The sequence below is a fragment of the Nicotiana sylvestris genome, chromosome 3 (genome assembly GCF_000393655.2).
Source record: "Nicotiana sylvestris chromosome 3, ASM39365v2, whole genome shotgun sequence".
Lineage (NCBI taxonomy): Eukaryota > Viridiplantae > Streptophyta > Magnoliopsida > Solanales > Solanaceae > Nicotiana > Nicotiana sylvestris.
In genome coordinates, this window is record NC_091059.1 from 107,001,928 (window position 1) to 107,019,088 (window position 17,161).

At 37.3% G+C, this 17,161-nt stretch overlaps 1 long non-coding RNA gene across 2 annotated transcripts; it reads left to right on the forward strand.

Annotated features, from left to right (window-relative positions):
- The first annotated feature begins 245 nt into the window (after window positions 1-245).
- On the forward strand, window positions 246-8,607 carry LOC104236808 (uncharacterized). Of its 2 annotated transcripts, none has more exons than XR_713511.2 (4): window positions 246-357; window positions 1,199-1,328; window positions 1,568-1,720; window positions 7,922-8,607. It is a non-coding gene; the product is annotated as an uncharacterized lncRNA (long non-coding RNA). The 2 variants fall into 2 exon arrangements; XR_713512.2 differs by having other exon boundaries at window positions 7,959-8,607.
- The last annotated feature ends 8,554 nt before the right edge of the window (window positions 8,608-17,161 follow it).

Here is a 17,161-nt window from a genome sequence, read left to right on the forward strand (position 1 = left end):
ATTAATTACTACATTAGAGAGAATAGGTTTCCTAAATGATCGTGAAATCTACATTTATCTACATCTATCTACAATCTACATCTACAATATATTAAGAGGAGGCTCTGAAGTTGAAACTTAAATTACGAAATTACCCCTGTCTCATTAAATTTATTTTAATTTTTAATAATACATACATATACACGCTCCTTTTTTTTAAAAAAAAAAAAATATCCCAAGCGTTGCACCGTTTAAGTTTCTTCCCCATGATAATGTTCCGAATTGACTTTCTTTTCTAAATTTCGATATCAAACAACTCTTCTGCAAACTGTACCAAATATAGGCAAGAACGATGTTCAGACCTTCATATCCATGCAGGTGCACATGTGCTAATTCTAGCAATTTATGTGTTTCTTTACTCTTTGTTAAGATTATCCGACGAAGTAAAGCAAAGACCTCAAATCTATTTTTCGTCGGTCTCGCTAAACTTTTTTGTAAGTTCAATTAGGGATAATTCTCTTAAACCAGTCCATAAATTATTGTGGTCTGTGATTGCTGGTTAGACTTTTGATGATTACTGGATTTTTGGTTCTTAATTTGGTTTTTGTTTTATTGCCGTTTTTTGCCGATTAGGAAGTTTGCGTCTTTATCTTCAAGCAGATCAAGTTATATAAAATTTTCATTCTTTTTTTTGGGGGAATTATATAATAAAAATGTTTTAAACTGTATTAAACCATGTTATTGCATTGTCCTTTATTCCTCTTCACTGTACATCTGGGGTAACAATGTTTTCCGTAAAAAATGAAGTTAATATGGTGTTTTGCATGATCTGTAGCTGTTATGTTCAATTCATCACTTACTGTACTGAAATTTTGTGTCTTTATCTTTATTTATCTTATTAGAAAAGAAAAAAATGAAAGTCAGTGTCTTTTTCTACAAAAAAGCATGGGATTTTCATATATTTGTACTGCAAGTTCTAAATTACATCGTTTTTGTATCATAGATCAAGTTACCATATTATTATGCATGATTTCTTGGTTGTATGTTCGGTTTATTAGTTACTAAAACTGAAAAGTTTTCACCTGTAGCTGATTAAAGCATATACATAGTTGTTGTGCTTTTAATTTTCAATATTAATAGTCACAACTATTCCATCACAATTGTGTACCTGATCGTTTCTCTACGCCATTATATAATGGTGCTTCGAAAATCAATACAGGGTATGCATTATTCACGTTGGTGGCTGTTGAGGATGGCGGTTAGAGTCTTGGTAGAATATACATCATACTTCTCTTTTGTGCAATACTACTCTGGCGTTTTTTGTTCATTCTTTTTGCATCCGGGATCTGGTAATTCATATCATTCTCTTGTCACACTTTACAGTTTCTTGTTCACATAAATAATAGAAAAGAAAAGAGAAAGATTTACTGAATTTTTCAGAATGATCTAGAGAAACAATAAACGTAATAAATTACCAAGACACAATAAAGTAATTAATCTTCAATTGACAAGCAAAATTATATGGCTTTACGAATGGGATTATAAACTACTTATAAATATTTCACTTGAATTTCTTTTGTCGGTGAAGGAACAAGGTCGGATAAAGGGATCGAGGATGGCAATGAGAATAATATGCAGGGGAATAGGAAATGAAAGAGGCTGAACTCTATGGGATGCCCAGTGTTGTAGCATTCTAAATTAACTATGATATTTTTTGAGACAATGTCTCTGGCCGATACAGGTATCGCCGATACTTTATGCTCAATGACAGTGATTAGAATATGAATTGATAAAGTAATTTATTTTATACCCTTTGTAGGTAGTGTTGTGGCTTGGTAAATATTTTTGATAATCAACTGGTTGCTTGCAGAATTTAAAACTATATGGTAGACCATGGAGCAATTTTTTTGGATATTCTAGCTAAGGATAAATGCATAAAGATTTCATCAACTAAGCATTTAATAGTGATAGTTGTATTTGTTGCGGAAGCCAAATGTATATAGTGTGAATAAGTCACAACTACTATACCAAAAATTATGACAGTCACCAAATAATAAATAAGACAATAAAGCAATAATAAAGGGAACACCAAAATTTACGAGGTTCGGCTAATTTTGCCTACTCCTCGGACACAACCAATATTTTATTCCATTCCAAAAATACAAGTGAAATAATACTAAAAAGAGAAGATACAAATGCCTTAAACAGATGAGAAGGCAAATGAGAGGTGTATTTAAATCCTAAACATTAGACCTTCTTTTATAGGGAAAATTTCCCAACCAAATGGCTAACCCACCGATGTGGGACTTTGCCAAATTCAACAAATCTCCACCTTGGCAAAATTCCACATCTTCAATCTTCTCTCAATAACAAATTTTGGTTGTGTCTTCATCTTCAATCTTCAGTGTTCAACAATGTTGATCAAATCCAAACAATGTTGAAACTTGACCGCAGTCACCACTTTTGTCAGCATATCAGCAGGATTCTCTGTAGTATGAATTTTCTTCATCGTGACTCCACCTTCTTCTATGATTTCTCGTACAAAATGATACCGAACATCAATGTGCTTCGTCCTTGCATGATAAACTTGGTTCTTCGCTAATTGAATAGCACTTTGACTATCACAAAAAATTGTGATACCTTTTTGTTCAACACCAAGCTCCTTTAGCAATCCTTGAAGCCAAATTGCCTCCTTCACAGCCTCTGTAATAGCCATATACTCTGCCTCTGTTGTAGACAAAGCAACTGTTGACTGCAAAGTAGACTTCCAACTAACTGGTGCCTTTGCAAAAGTAAACACATAACCAGTAGTTGATCTTCGTTTGTCCAGATCACCCGCAAAATCTGAGTCACAATATCCAACTACAGACTGATTGTCTTCCTGCTCAAAAACTAACCCGACATCTACAGTATTATGAATATACCGTAGAATCCACTTCACAGCTTGCCAATGCTCCTTCCCTGGATTGTGCATATATCTGCTAATAACTCCAACAGCTTGTGAAATGTCAGGCCTTGTGCAAACCATTGCATACATCAAGCTACCAACAACATTTGCGTATGGTACCTTTGACATATACTCTCGTTCAGCTTCATCCATTGGCGACATAGTAGTACTTAGCTTAAAATGGGAAGCAAGTGGAGTACTAACTGGCTTAGTCTTGTCATCTATGCCAAAACGTTGAAGTACTCTCTTCAAATATTCCTTTTGAGATAAACAGAGTTTCTTTGAACGTCTATCTCTTATTTATCTCCATGCCAAGAATTTTCTTTGCCTCACCTAGATCCTTCATCTCGAACTCCTTCTTCAGTTGAATCTTCAACTTATCAATTTCTTCCGAATTCTTGGAAGCTATCAACATATCATCAACATATAGGAGAAGATATACAAAGGAACCATCTTTAAGCTTGCGCAAATACACACAATGATCGTATTTGCTTCTCTTGTACCCTTGCCGCAACATAAACTCGTCAAATCGCTTGTACCATTGTCTAGAAGATTGTTTCAATCCGTACAATGATTTTTCAAGTTTGCACACCATATTTTCTTTTCCAGCAACTTTGAATCCTTCTGGCTGAGTCATGTAGATTTCCTCCTCCAAGTTTCCATGTAAAAACGCAGTTTTTACATCCATCTGAACTAGTTCCAAATCCAATTGTGCTACCAAAGCCAACATAATTCTAATGGAGGAATGTTTTACAACTGGAGAAAACACTTCATTGTAATCAATTCCCTCCTTTTGAGCATATCCTTTGGCCACCAATCTTGCTTTGTAGCGAACATCTACTTGGTTAGGAAATCCTTCCTTCTTTGCAAATACCCATTTGCACCCAATTGCTTTCTTTCCCTTCGGGAGATTGGCCAATCTCCATGTATGATTCTGATGAAGGGACTGTATTTCATCATTCATGGCAATCCTCCACTTATCTTCTTCTGAACTTTGGACAGCGTCTTTATAAGTAGTAGGAACATCATCAGCTACAATTGAGGTTGCACAAGCAACCGTCTCTATGAGACGAACAGGTTTCGTTATTGTTCTTTTTGGCCTGCTGGTTGCTATTGATTCAAGTTGTTGTTGAGGTTCCTGAGTTGGAATCTCCTCTACTGGCTCTCCTTCCAGAGGGTAATCTTCATTTGTTTCCTCATCTGCTTCTTGTGTAGGAAAAATAAATTTTCCCTCAAACTCCACCTGCTTAGAAGCACCTTTATTTTGTTTGGTATCTTCTGTTACCTTATTTACCATAGCAGATTCATCAAAGGTAACATCCCTGCTGAATATTACTTTCTTTGTCATAGGACACCATAAGCGATATCCTTTGACTCCAGAAGTAATTCCCATAAAAATAGCCTTCTTTGCCCTTGGATCCAATTTTGACTCCGTCACATGATAATATGCAGTTGAGCCAAACACGTGCAAAGAGTTATAATCTACAGCAGGTTTTCCATACCATTTTTCAAATGGTGTCTTGCCATCAATAGCAGCAGATGGTAGACGATTAATGAGGTGGCATGCATATGTAATTGCCTCAGCCCAAAATTCTTTGCCCAAGCCAGCATTGGACAACATACACCGTACCTTCTCCAGCAAGGTCCGGTTCATACGTTCTGCCACTCCATTCTGTTGTGGTGTATGTCTAACAGTGAAGTGTCGGACGATGCCATCATTTTCACAGACCTTATTGAAATGATCATTTTTGTATTCACCTCCATTGTCTGTGCGAATACACTTGATCCTCTTGCCTGTTTGATTCTCCACCATCGTCTTCCATTTGAGAAAAATTCCCAACACTTCATCTTTGCTCTTCATTGTATACACCCATACTCTTCGGGAAAAATCATCAACAAAGGTTACAAAATAGTGCTTCCCACCCAATGAAGGTGTTTTGGAAGGACCCCAAACATCAGAGTGTACATAATCCAAAATGCCTTTAGTATTATGGATCGATGTACCAAATTTAACCCTTGTCTGTTTCCCTTTAACACAATGCTCACAAAACTCCAAGTTGCAAGCCTTGACTCCTTTTAACAATCCTTGATCTGATAGAGTTTTCAAGGATTTTCCTCCAGCATGTCCCAAGCGCATGTGCCATAGCTTGGTTGCTTCTGCCTCTTTGTCGTCACTGGATGTCACTGTCGCTGTCCCAATAACTGTATTGCCATGATAGCGGTACATATTATTATTCTTCCGATTAGCCTTCATTACCACTAGTGCACCGAAGCATACTCTCATCACTCCATTTTCTACAATGATTTTGAATCCTTTTGATTCAAGGGCTCCCACAGAGATGAGATTCTTCTTCAAATCTGGTACATATCGAACATCTGTTAATGTTATGATCATTCCATCGTGGTTCCTTAATCGTATTGAACCAATCCCATATGAGGTAAGAAGGCTGTTATCCGCTGTGTGAATAATTCCATATTCTCCTTCTTGAAAATCCACGAACCAGTCCCTGTTGGGACACATATGATAGCTACAAGCCGAGTCCATCAACCATATGTCTGATGATGTTGATGACTCTGTTGTAACTAATGAGAAGTCTGAATCATCACAATCAGCTACATTTGAATCCATAATGGCCTTTCCATTATTATATTTGGCCTTATTCTTCAACTTCGGACAGTCTTTCTTCCAGTGCCCTTTTTCTCGACAAAAGGCACATTCATCTTTGCTGGGTCTGGATCTTGACTTGGATCTTCCCTTCTTTGTCCTCGTTTGATTTTGAGGACGACCCCTCACAAATAGTGTTTCTCCTTCTCCGCCCTTCTGTTTTTCTCGCTTTCTTTGTTCATAGCTGTACAAAGCCGAACAAACTTCTCTGAGAGAAACTTCGTCATTTCCATGGAGTAGAGTAGTTTCAAGGTGCTCGTACTCATCAGGAAGTGACGCCAACAACATTAAGGCCAAGTCACCATCATCATAAGTTGTATCCATATTTTGCAAATCTGTGACCAACTTATTGAAACTGGTGATATGTTCATTCATCGTGGTACCAGGAACATAGGTGAAGTGAAACAGTCTCTTCTTCATGTACAATTTATTTTGACTGTTTTTCTTCAAAAATTTATCCTCCAGTGCTTTCCATAATTTACTTGCAGAAGTTTCCTTTGTGTATGGATATTTCTGCTCTCTAGCAAGGTAGGATCGAATGGTACCGCAAGCAACACGGTTGATAATTCTCCAATCTTCTTCTCCAATAACATCTGGTTTCTTTTCTTCAATGGCCAGATCTAGCCCTTGTTGAAAAAGGACATCTAGAACCTCGCCTTGCCACATCCCAAAATGTCCGGACCCGTCAAATATTTCTACCGCAAATTTCGCATTTGACACAATTCTTGTCATAAGCGAAGATGCCAATGATGACGTGTTGTTGACACTTGATGTAGATTCTTCTTGTTTATTGTCTCCCATATTTGACACAAATATTATTTAATAGCTGACGACACAAATCAAGATTATTTCCTTTCTGATGTAGAAGATCAGACTAAGCTGCAACCACAGAGCATACTCAGACAGAACCTTGACTCAGTTACCAAGATAAATCTTTTCTGATGTGGAAGATCAGACTATGCTGCAACCACAGAGCATACTTAGACAGTACCTTGGCTCTGATACCAATTGTTGCGGAAGCCAAATGTATATAGTGTGAATAAGTCACAACTACTATACCAAAAATTATGACAGCCACCAAATAATAAATAAGACAATAAAGCAATAATAAAGGGAACACCAGAATTTACGAGGTTCGGCTAATTTTGCCTACTCCTCGGACACAACCAATATTTTATTCCACTCCAAAAATACAAGTGAAATAATACTAAAGAGAGAAGATACAAATGCCTTAAACAGATGAGAAGGCAAATGAGAGGTGTATTTCAATCCTAAACATTAGGCCTTCTTTTATAGGGGAAAAATCCCCCCCAAACTTAACTCCCAACCAATGTGGGACTTTGGCATTTTGCCAAACTTCAACAAATCTCCACCTTGGCAAAATTCCACATTTTCAATTCTCTCTCAATAACAAATTTTGGTTGTGTCTTCATCTTCAATCTTCAGTGTTCAACAATTTCCAACTGAAGTATATGTGCAATTCAGAAGGCTTGAATGGAAGAAAACATTAATTAGTTAGCCGTTAATCTTTATATCTATTAGTTTCATGGTCTTCTTTTGAGCCAAGTAATTGCTACTTCATTTGGAGAGATGCTCTTTCTTGATTTTGGATAGGCTTAGCTCTACCATAAGAGTGTTTAATTTGATGCATGTTCTAGAGATACTTGTGCTAAATGAATGCTTTGTCAACCTTTTATATTTTCTTTACCACACAGAATATTGAGTCTTGATTTGCAAGATGAATTGGAATACTTTGTTGATAAAATCAATTTTGACATATGAGTTTTACTCCTTAAAACATTTTATTTATATCCTCGTGTGTATTTTATGCCAAGTGAGTATTGAATTTCTTGAAAGAATAGACTTTAGTGGATATTATGATACTTGGGTTTATCATAACATTGCTCTTTTCTGGGAAGCATGTCGGAAACACTTGTTTAGGAAGTTATTATTTTGGTTGGTTTGTCTCTTTATGCTAGAAAGTCCTTATAGTATTTTGAGTTTGATACATACATTTCATGGCATATGTAGTTTGAGAAATAAGATATTGGTAGATTTAAATATAGTTTGTACATGGAGTATACTTATCTTTTTTGTCTATCTAAATCATTTTTCTTGTTTGATGAGCTCATAAAAGGTGCATTATGTGCTTACTTAGGGAATTATATGACTCTCTATAATGATGTACACATAAATTATAGACGAGTCTTTATGTTGCCTTGAAGAAAGTGGGTTAAAAAAATACATGGGCATTTTCTTCTTTTATTTTGTCATGCATATTTTTGGTGATGAATGCATATAGATACTTGATCCTTTTTCTATTTTTTAAGATTTGAATTCAGGGATGAATTCTTTTTTCTTTAAAAGGGAAGAGCTATGATGCAGTTGGGACCCGGGAGGAAGACTGGTACGTGAAGAGGTCCTCACTTCGAAAGGGCAGACCAGACTATAGAAATATGGATATTATTTAGGTACTTTTATGTTTCAATTGAGCTCTCCTGCAGCATTTAGGCCAAACATGAACTGCCTCGAGTACAGAAGTGGTAGAAGATGGATTCCCTTCTCCATATTTTAATACTAGAAGGTTTGGACTTGCTGATCCCAAAGTTCAAAAAAGATTGGTCGCACAGCTTCGGGAGCTCCTCAGTTTGACGATGGAAAAAAGCATGACATCTTACCAGCTGAATTTTTGCTTTGCTTAATCAAACATTATGGTATATTTACATCACTAATAAAGGTGTCAGGAACACTGTCATAGTTAAAGAAGTTTATGATGGCTCTAATTTAATTAGTAAATGCCCACATTTACTGTGTAGGGGTAACTTTATAGCTCTCACGGGCAAAAGAGGTATTGATTCATGTGCAAGAGTTTCTTCATAGTAAGTTTAATGAGAATACTGGTTGATGAGACAATCATGTTTTACTTGCAATTCGGAAGGATTATTACAATGGCCTTGAGCCTTATCAATAGAGGAGAAAAGGTTGGTCAAAGTGTATTATTTTCGGCATCATTCATTACGGGTCCTAGGAATATGTGACGAATTGATCATTTACATATACTTGTATTTTATTCTTCTGTGTATTTTTATTTATTCAAATATTTATTTTAATAATATTGATATTGTTTTATAAAATATATATTTCATGACTCAGTATACACGTTCATCGCACGTGGTGAGAAACTAGTATATAAAAATATGGGCTATGACATATTGTTGGTTTTGAATATTAAATCCGTATGATCATGACAATAACACTACAGCAATGTTAGGGCAGTTAATTTGATATTATCAATTTTAAAATCTTAATAATACCCGTATAAACTATAAAATTAATATTTTGCTCACAAACTCATTTTCTATGCACTATACCTAAAATTACAACATTGAAAAATAAATACTTCCCTCTTATCTCAGTTTGATCTTTTAAACGTCTTTTTTGACCCTTTAATTACGCCAAAAACAACCTAGTAAAATCCCACAAATAGAGTATGGGGAGGATAGTTTGTACGCATACCTTACCCCTACCCCGAGTGAGTAGATAGGCTATTTTCGGTAGACCCTCAGCTCAAGAAGAGGAAAAGAGAGATAATATATCAGCACTATCAACAGACAATAATAGAAATAATGACAGCAACATAAGAACCACAGAATAGATGAAAAGCAATAACAATAACCAGTGGATAAGGTCCGGCACAAAGAAAAACGGGAGAATAGTGTGAACACAACATGAATCACTAGCAGTCTAAGACAAAACCCTATCAGACTAGCCTCACACCTGTATGAAGTAATGCTCAACTATCTCCTAACCTACAACTCTAATGCTCGACCCCACACCTTTCTATCAAGGGTCATGTCATCGAAAATCTGAAGTCACGCCATGTCCTGTCTGATCAACTCTCCCCAATACTTCTTAGGTCGCTCTCTACCTCTTCTCGTACCCGCCAAAACCAACCGCTCACACCTCCTTACCGGGTCATCTAGGCTTCTCCTTCATACGTGCCCGAACCATCTGAGTCTCACTTCCCGCATCTTATCATCCATAGGAACCACGCCCACCTTCTCCCGAATATCTTCATTCCTAATCTTATCCATCATAGTGTGCCTGCACATCCACCTCAACATCCTCATTTTTGCTACTTTCATCTTTTAGATATGTGAGTGCTTAACTGGCCAACACTCAGCCCCATACAATGTGATCGGTTTAACCACCACTTTATAAAACTTGCCTTTGAGTAACGGAGGTACTTTCTTTTCACACAGGACTCCAGATGCTAATCTCCATTTCATCCACCCCACCCCTATGAGGTATGTGACATCCTCGTCTATCTCCCCTTCCCCCTAAATCACCGACCCAAGATACTTGAAACTGCCTCTCTTGGGAATGACCTGTGATTCAAGCCTCACTTTCGTGCCCGCTTCCCTCAGCTCCGCGCCGAACTTGCACTCCAGGTATTCTGTCTTAGTCCTACTCAACTTGAAACCCTTAGACTCAAGGGCCTATCTCCAAACCTCCAACCTCTCGTTAACGCTGCCTCGCGTCTCATCAATCAAAACTATGTCATAAGCGAATAACATGCACCATGGCACCACCCCTTAGATATGGCGTGTTAGTGCATCCAAACCAAGGAAAATAAGAACGGACTGAGCGCATATCCTTGGTGTAACCCCATCCGAGTCGCCTCCCACTATCCTAACCTGAGTTTTAGCTCCATCGTATATGTCCTTAATTGCCCTAATGTAGGAAACCGGCACACCTTTAGCCTCCAGGCATCTCCAAAGAAGCTCTCTAGGGACCTTGTCATATGCTTTCTTCAGGTCAATAAATATCATGTGCAAATCCTTCTTCCTATCCCTGTACTGCTCTACAAACCTTCTAATAAGGTGGATAGTTTCAGTAGTCAAACGACCTCGCATGAACCTGAACTGGTTGTCGGATATAGACACCGTCCTCCTCACTCTCACTTCTACCACCCTCTTCCAGACTTTCATGGTATGACTTAGTAACTTGATACCCCTATAGTTGTTACAACTCTAGATATCACCTTTATTTTTGTACAACGATACCACCGTGCTCCACCTCCACTCATCTGCCATGCTCTTCGTCCTAAAAATACCTTAAATAGCCCAGTAAGAAACTCCGAGCCTACTTTACCCACACACCCCAAAATTTTACCAGGATTTCGTCTAGCCCAGTTGCTCTACCCCTACTCATCTTACGCATAGCCCCATATCTCCTCAACCTTAATGCGCCTATAGTACCTAAAGTTTCGGTGACTCTCAGAATGTCCCAGTTCACATAGCACAATGTCCCAATCCCCCTCTTCATTCAGAAGTCTATGAAAGTAAGTCTACCATCTCTGCTTAATCTGATCCTCTCTCATCAATACTCTACCGTCCTCGTCTTTGATGCACCTCACCTGGTCCAGATCCCAAGCCTTCCTCTCTCTCGCCTTGGCCAGTCAGAATAACTTCTTTTTCCTGCCTTTATTCCCCAGTTCCTCGTACAGACAACCAAACGTCGCAGTCTAAGCCTCCGTGATCACCAACTTCGCCTCCTTTCTAGCTACCTTATATCTCTCTATGTTTGCTCTCCTCTCTTCCTCGCATGTTCTTCCTATTAACTCCAGGTATGCCACCTTCTTCGGTTCCACTTTACTTTGGACCACTTCATTTCACCACCAATTGCCTTTGTGCAGGCCAGAGTAACCCTTCGAGATCCTTAATACCTCTCTTACCGTCTCCCTTATACAGTTCGCTATCATCGTCCACATAGCGCTCGCATCCTCACTAACCTTCCAGGATCCTATAGACGATAAACTCCCCTCCAACTCATAATCTTTATCCTTAGTTAATGCTCCCTACATGATCCTCAATTGTGTTACATCTCGCATTTTCGTACGCTAAAAGTTTCGTCTTCAGTTAATTGACGCAGACTCGGGGTGAGATTATCTGAGGTTAACATATTTACGCTATTTATAACCAGCGACAAATAAGTGTCATGAAGGATAAAAGGTACACGAATTAAAGAAAACGAGTTTCGTTGAAAGTGACCAATTTGGGATAAAATACGGGTTGAGCAATAATACCCATTAATTATGAACTAGTACCAATACAAAGTACCATATAGCCGTGATAATATGATGTATAAAGTATATTAAAAATGAGTAGTATTTTTAGGTAATTTGAGATAATTCTTAATTATACGAGTAATTAGTTAATTATCGGATAACGGGACATTACCTAGTTAATTATTAAAGTATGGAAATAAGACGTGGGAGAAAGCCACTACTAAGACATATGACTCTTAGTCATAATATCTTAGGTGGCAACCTAAAGTTAGGTACATAGTGACACCTACGTACAAGACTTATACAATTTGGTTTCCTCTATACACAAGCTTGGTTTTCATTGATTTCATTTTTATACAATCTTTCCTCCTAAAGCAAAAACCTTCAGAAACAGATGCTAACATTAAATGTAAGGAGATGTTCTGATCCTAAGCTAATTTCGTCAAAAAGTTTCAAGAAGCAAAAGCTAATTTCGTCAAAAATTTCAAAAAGCAGAAGCTTAATTCGATTTTTGGGGTTCTAAGTTCAATCCACGAAGGTTTCCAACGGAAAATTATATAGAGTTTTTCTTATTCTAGGTATGTTAAGGTCATCCCTTCTTTTTTTGGCATGGTCTAAATTATACTGAAGAAACGAGCAAACGCATAGTTTCTACAAATTACTCTATTCATAGAAATACTAGGGGTGTCTATATTCTTGATTCCCCATTATCTTTTGTTCATGGGTCTCAGAATAATATGTAGTTAAAAAAGTTATCCGGAAAGAATATTGAGATTTTTACGTATTTTTCATGCATTTTCCCCATTTATACATGTGCATTGACCCATGACCAGATAGCGTTATATACAGATATATATGTAAATATATGTATATGGGATATGGAAAAAGGTTACAGCATTATATACGCACTGATCAGGTCCAACCCCATACCACTACAGAGTGGAGAGAGCGGTCGATGCAACTTTTACCTGAGAAGATCGGGATCGAATCCACAAGGAGCTACAACAATGTTTGGAGTTGGATTTCTATCTAATCTAGCAGTGGTGCTCTTGATTACACTTCCAATCATATTTATTTGTTTGTTACTTCTAATTTTATACTAATGATGTATGCAATTAAGCTAAGTATAAATACTTGTAAGGTTTTCTAAATGGTTGAAGAGGCACTAAGGAAGTGACCTTCCCCTAGGTGAATACTTGGCTGGTTCTAAAGCCTAAGGCAAAGTTGTTATGTTTAGGATTGCGATATAGCCAATGCACAAATCTACTTACTCTATACCTCTCGGTAGTTTGAGTGACTTTGCCCTAATTGACTTTCTCAAGACCAATTGGATGTCAAAATTATGCAAGCAATATAGACTCAAGTCGGGTATTACTATATCTAGGTTTAACCCTTTAATTGGGGCTATCAATCTCTTGAATATGCTCCAATTCCTTATTGGCCTGATTTTCCTAGACTCAAACTCTCTTTCTCAAGAAGAGCCCAAGTCAAAAAGGCACAAATTAGTGTTTGCAACCACTAATTCAACATGGAAAACACAAATCATGCCAAATATCAACCACCCATAAACATCTAAGCCTTAAAACAAGAGACCTATCAAATACTTACACTAGGGTTGAGCCACAACCCTAGCTAATGGGTCTAGCTACTCATAATAATAGAAGAAATCAGATATTAAGATGAAGAGTAACCCATAAAATATAATTACAAGCTAAGATTTGAAGATTCAATGTTAAACTAGCTACACAATTACTCAAAATAGACTAAAACGGCGTTCCCGTGCTCAGCTACAGATAAGATACCCTAAAAATCTGAAAAAGAAGTATTTATACAAGGCCGAATTTTCTGGACAAAAATGCCCCTGAAGGAGGTACCGCGGACCGCGAAAAATGAACTGCTCTTTGGCTTCAAATCTATGTCTCTGAATCTGGCCATCGCGGACCACAGTAAATGGACCGCGATCGCGGTGGCTTTACCGCAGATCGTAACAAATGGACTGCGGACCACGGTGTCTTGAATCTTTCAAACTTCACATTCTCTGTATCCCTTCTCCGTGGACCGCAACAAATGGAATGTGACCATGATGAGGCTACTGCGGAATGCGGAAAATCAACCGCGGCCACGTTGCTTGAAGGTCCAGAAATGTACTCTCTCTGAACTTTGCCACCGCGGACTGCAATAAAAGCACTGCGGTCGCGGTGGGTCCTTTACAGCCGTTGTGGATTTACTAGTGTAGCGGTGCTTTGACTTGTTCTTGGCATTTGTGCAGGTTTCACTCCTTTTTGAGCTGGTTTTGACTTCCTTGTCACTTTTTGATCAAACACTGCAAACAAGCACAACATGTAAGCTTTCGGGATTACTTGTATACATTTTTAATCCAAAACTCAAGCAAAAAGGAGTATAAAATAGACTAGAACCCTAGTTATCAATTCCCCCAAACTTAAGATTTTGCTTGTCCTCAAGCAAACAAAGTAAGTCTCACCTCCTTAAGGATAAAACCAAGAAAATTCAGCTAACCTAAAATGACCTCATCTAGCATCAGTTGGGACTGACTATTGCCCTCAATTCAAATGAATCATTAACAACATTCAACCTTTTAAGCACCATTAGGGGTGTTCGTCGGTCAGTACGGTATGGTATTTAGACATTTCGGTTCGGTATTTAGTTTATTAAAATCTTATGCCAATGTCGTACCTAATTAAATTCGGTATGGTTTATTTTTTTCTTCTTTCGGTTTCGGTTTATTCAGAGCGGTAACATCGGTTTATTCGGTTTGAATACTAACTAGTGAATAGAGTCATAGACTCTGATATTTTTAATTAAAGTACTCAAAAATACAACACCGAAAATGTTTGTTGACAATTTTTTTATCCAAAACTATAAAATATCGACCCAAATAGAGAATATTGTATATAAAAGAATATTTGGTCATTAGAAATGTCTTGTTACTTGTTTAGAGTTAATTGATGAACTTAAAGAATAAAGGAAAGTAAAATTTTAGATTTTTTATATTTATGTTATAATTGATAATATGTGTTTTGTGTAATATAATATATATTTCCGAAAATGTTTGTTGACAAAATTTTTATCCAAAACTAGAAAATATCGACCCAAATAGAGAATATTGTATATAAAAAAATATTTGGTCATTAGAAATGTCTTGTTACTTGTTTAGAGTTAATTGATGAACTTAAAGAATAAAGGAAAGTAAAATTTTAGATTTTTTATATTTATATTATAATTGATAATATGTGTTTTGTGTAATATAATATATATTTCAGTACAGTATCAGTATTTCAGTATTTTATTTTAAAATACCAAATATCATACATAATACCAATATTTTAAAAAATTTAAACCAAATACCATACCAAATACCAAAATACCATGTACCAAATACCAAAATTTTCGATTTCGGTATGGTAATTCGGTATTTATCAAATTATGCATAGCCCTAAGTACCATGGTTTTAGTGCGACACAAAAGCATCAAGAATTGACTCAACTCCTCAAGGAAACTCTTCCTACTACTTTCACTTTTAGATTGTAGCACTCAGAATGAGGATTGTGAAAAACACACTCATCTCTCTCAAAGAAAGGTCACAAGTCTGGCTCTAAGTACCATAAACTTTCCCCTTATGTGAGTCACCACTAATGTAAGCTTTACTCAAATCAAGATCATATAGGGCTTTTGTAGGAATACAATGAAGGCTTTTAGTTCAGGGTAGGATATATTTGGTCTAAGAAGGCACCTTCCCTTGAGCACTTCATTTGCTTCATTTTGGCACACATTCTCTTGACTCTTTGAGTCATTTCTTCTTTATTAGGGGTTAGACAAACACACTGTCACTCTTTCTTGTTCATTTCAAACCCTTTTCTCCTTTCTAATCTTTCCACTCCTTTCATCTTTTGACTTTTATTGAATCCCTTCATTTCTTCTACATTGTTCATTCTTTTTGACTTTTTGATTTTTTTTTCTTTTTCTTTTTGACTTTCCTTTTATTCATTTTGTACCTTTTACCACTTTTTCGCATTCCTCGTCTCTCCCCCCAAACTTATGTTTTTGCCTTGTGCTAAGGAAAGATCGGGTGCCAAGAGAGTGTCTTTTAAGAATGGGTAAAGGCTTGTATTATGGATTTTGAAAGAAAAAGGGCTATATCTCAAAGGGGTTGACTAGGGATATTATCATTGTTAGGCTATGTATGTTTTCAAGATACCAATCGGGTCAAGGAGAGCCTATAATCACTTCTCAAGTCAAACTACACGTACGATTTTGCCTATACAAACATTCAGGGCAAGTTCTAGACTCAATGGCACGTGACTTGCACTTGCAATTCAAATTCACACCACACAAGCTATAGGATTGCTAAAGAGACAGAGTCGGGGGCCCACAACAACCTTAGCTAAGATTTGAGCAACGCAAATGGTCCCGAAAAATCACTTGATGATTATTAGCCAACACAAGAGTGTCAAGGTCACAACTGTCACCATCCTATATACACCAATTTGTTTTTGACCATAAGATTAAACGCAAATATATTAGGCCCAAGTGAAGCTTTGCTTGAGGTACTATTACTCACTAGCTACTATTTACACAAAAACGAAAAGGAAACAGACTCAAACCCTTAAGAAGGTTGTCATGCCATCTATCATCGGGAAGAGCCACCCGGTTCACACAAACTCCACCTTTGGAAAGAACCGTGGCATTAAGAAAACCAAAGGCTTATTGAATGCAAAACTCAAAATAAGAAGCTACAAACTGAAAAAGAAGCTACTAAAATGAAGTAAGAAGCTATGAAAGAAAATGTGAAAGGTAAATTAAATATGTACATAGGGGATTTAAACGAATATACACAAGAGGGAATGAATATATATACATCAGAAAGTAACTTTATAAACAAACTAAAGTTGCAAAATATGAAAAGTGAAATAAATTGGTAAAATTATATACATACCAAAAGTGAAAAAGCATAACAAAGAAGAAAATAGTATAATAATTACAATCCAACATCATCAAAATAGGGCTACCCCCTCAAATAAAATCTAGCATTGTCCTCAATGTTAACTAGCCAAAAGTAAGCTCAAAGAGAAGATAGAGAGTAAAGAAAACTCCATATTGGTCCTCCGTCTGCATGGGGCCATGAGCCTGGGTCCCTGGGTCCTGTGACTGCTCAGGAACCTATGACTGGATCCTTGTAACCTGTGCCTGCTCTGAAACCCGAGGCTGCTCTGAGACCTGAGGCTGGCTAGAGGAACCTCCCTGCGGGTCCTCCAACTCAATCACTGCATCATCCGTCTGGGGGATCACTCTCCTCCTCTTTGGTGTCCTCTCCAACTCCTGATCCTGCTCCGGCTCAGTCTGAGTTGCTGGAGGCTGGTCATGCAACAATAGCTCCAATGAGAGATGGTCAGCAACCTTCATCTTCTCCACTTCTAATCTCAACTCCTTCATAGACTCCTTTGAGGCTCGAGTCTTTTTCAGCTTCTTTGTCTCATTGGTC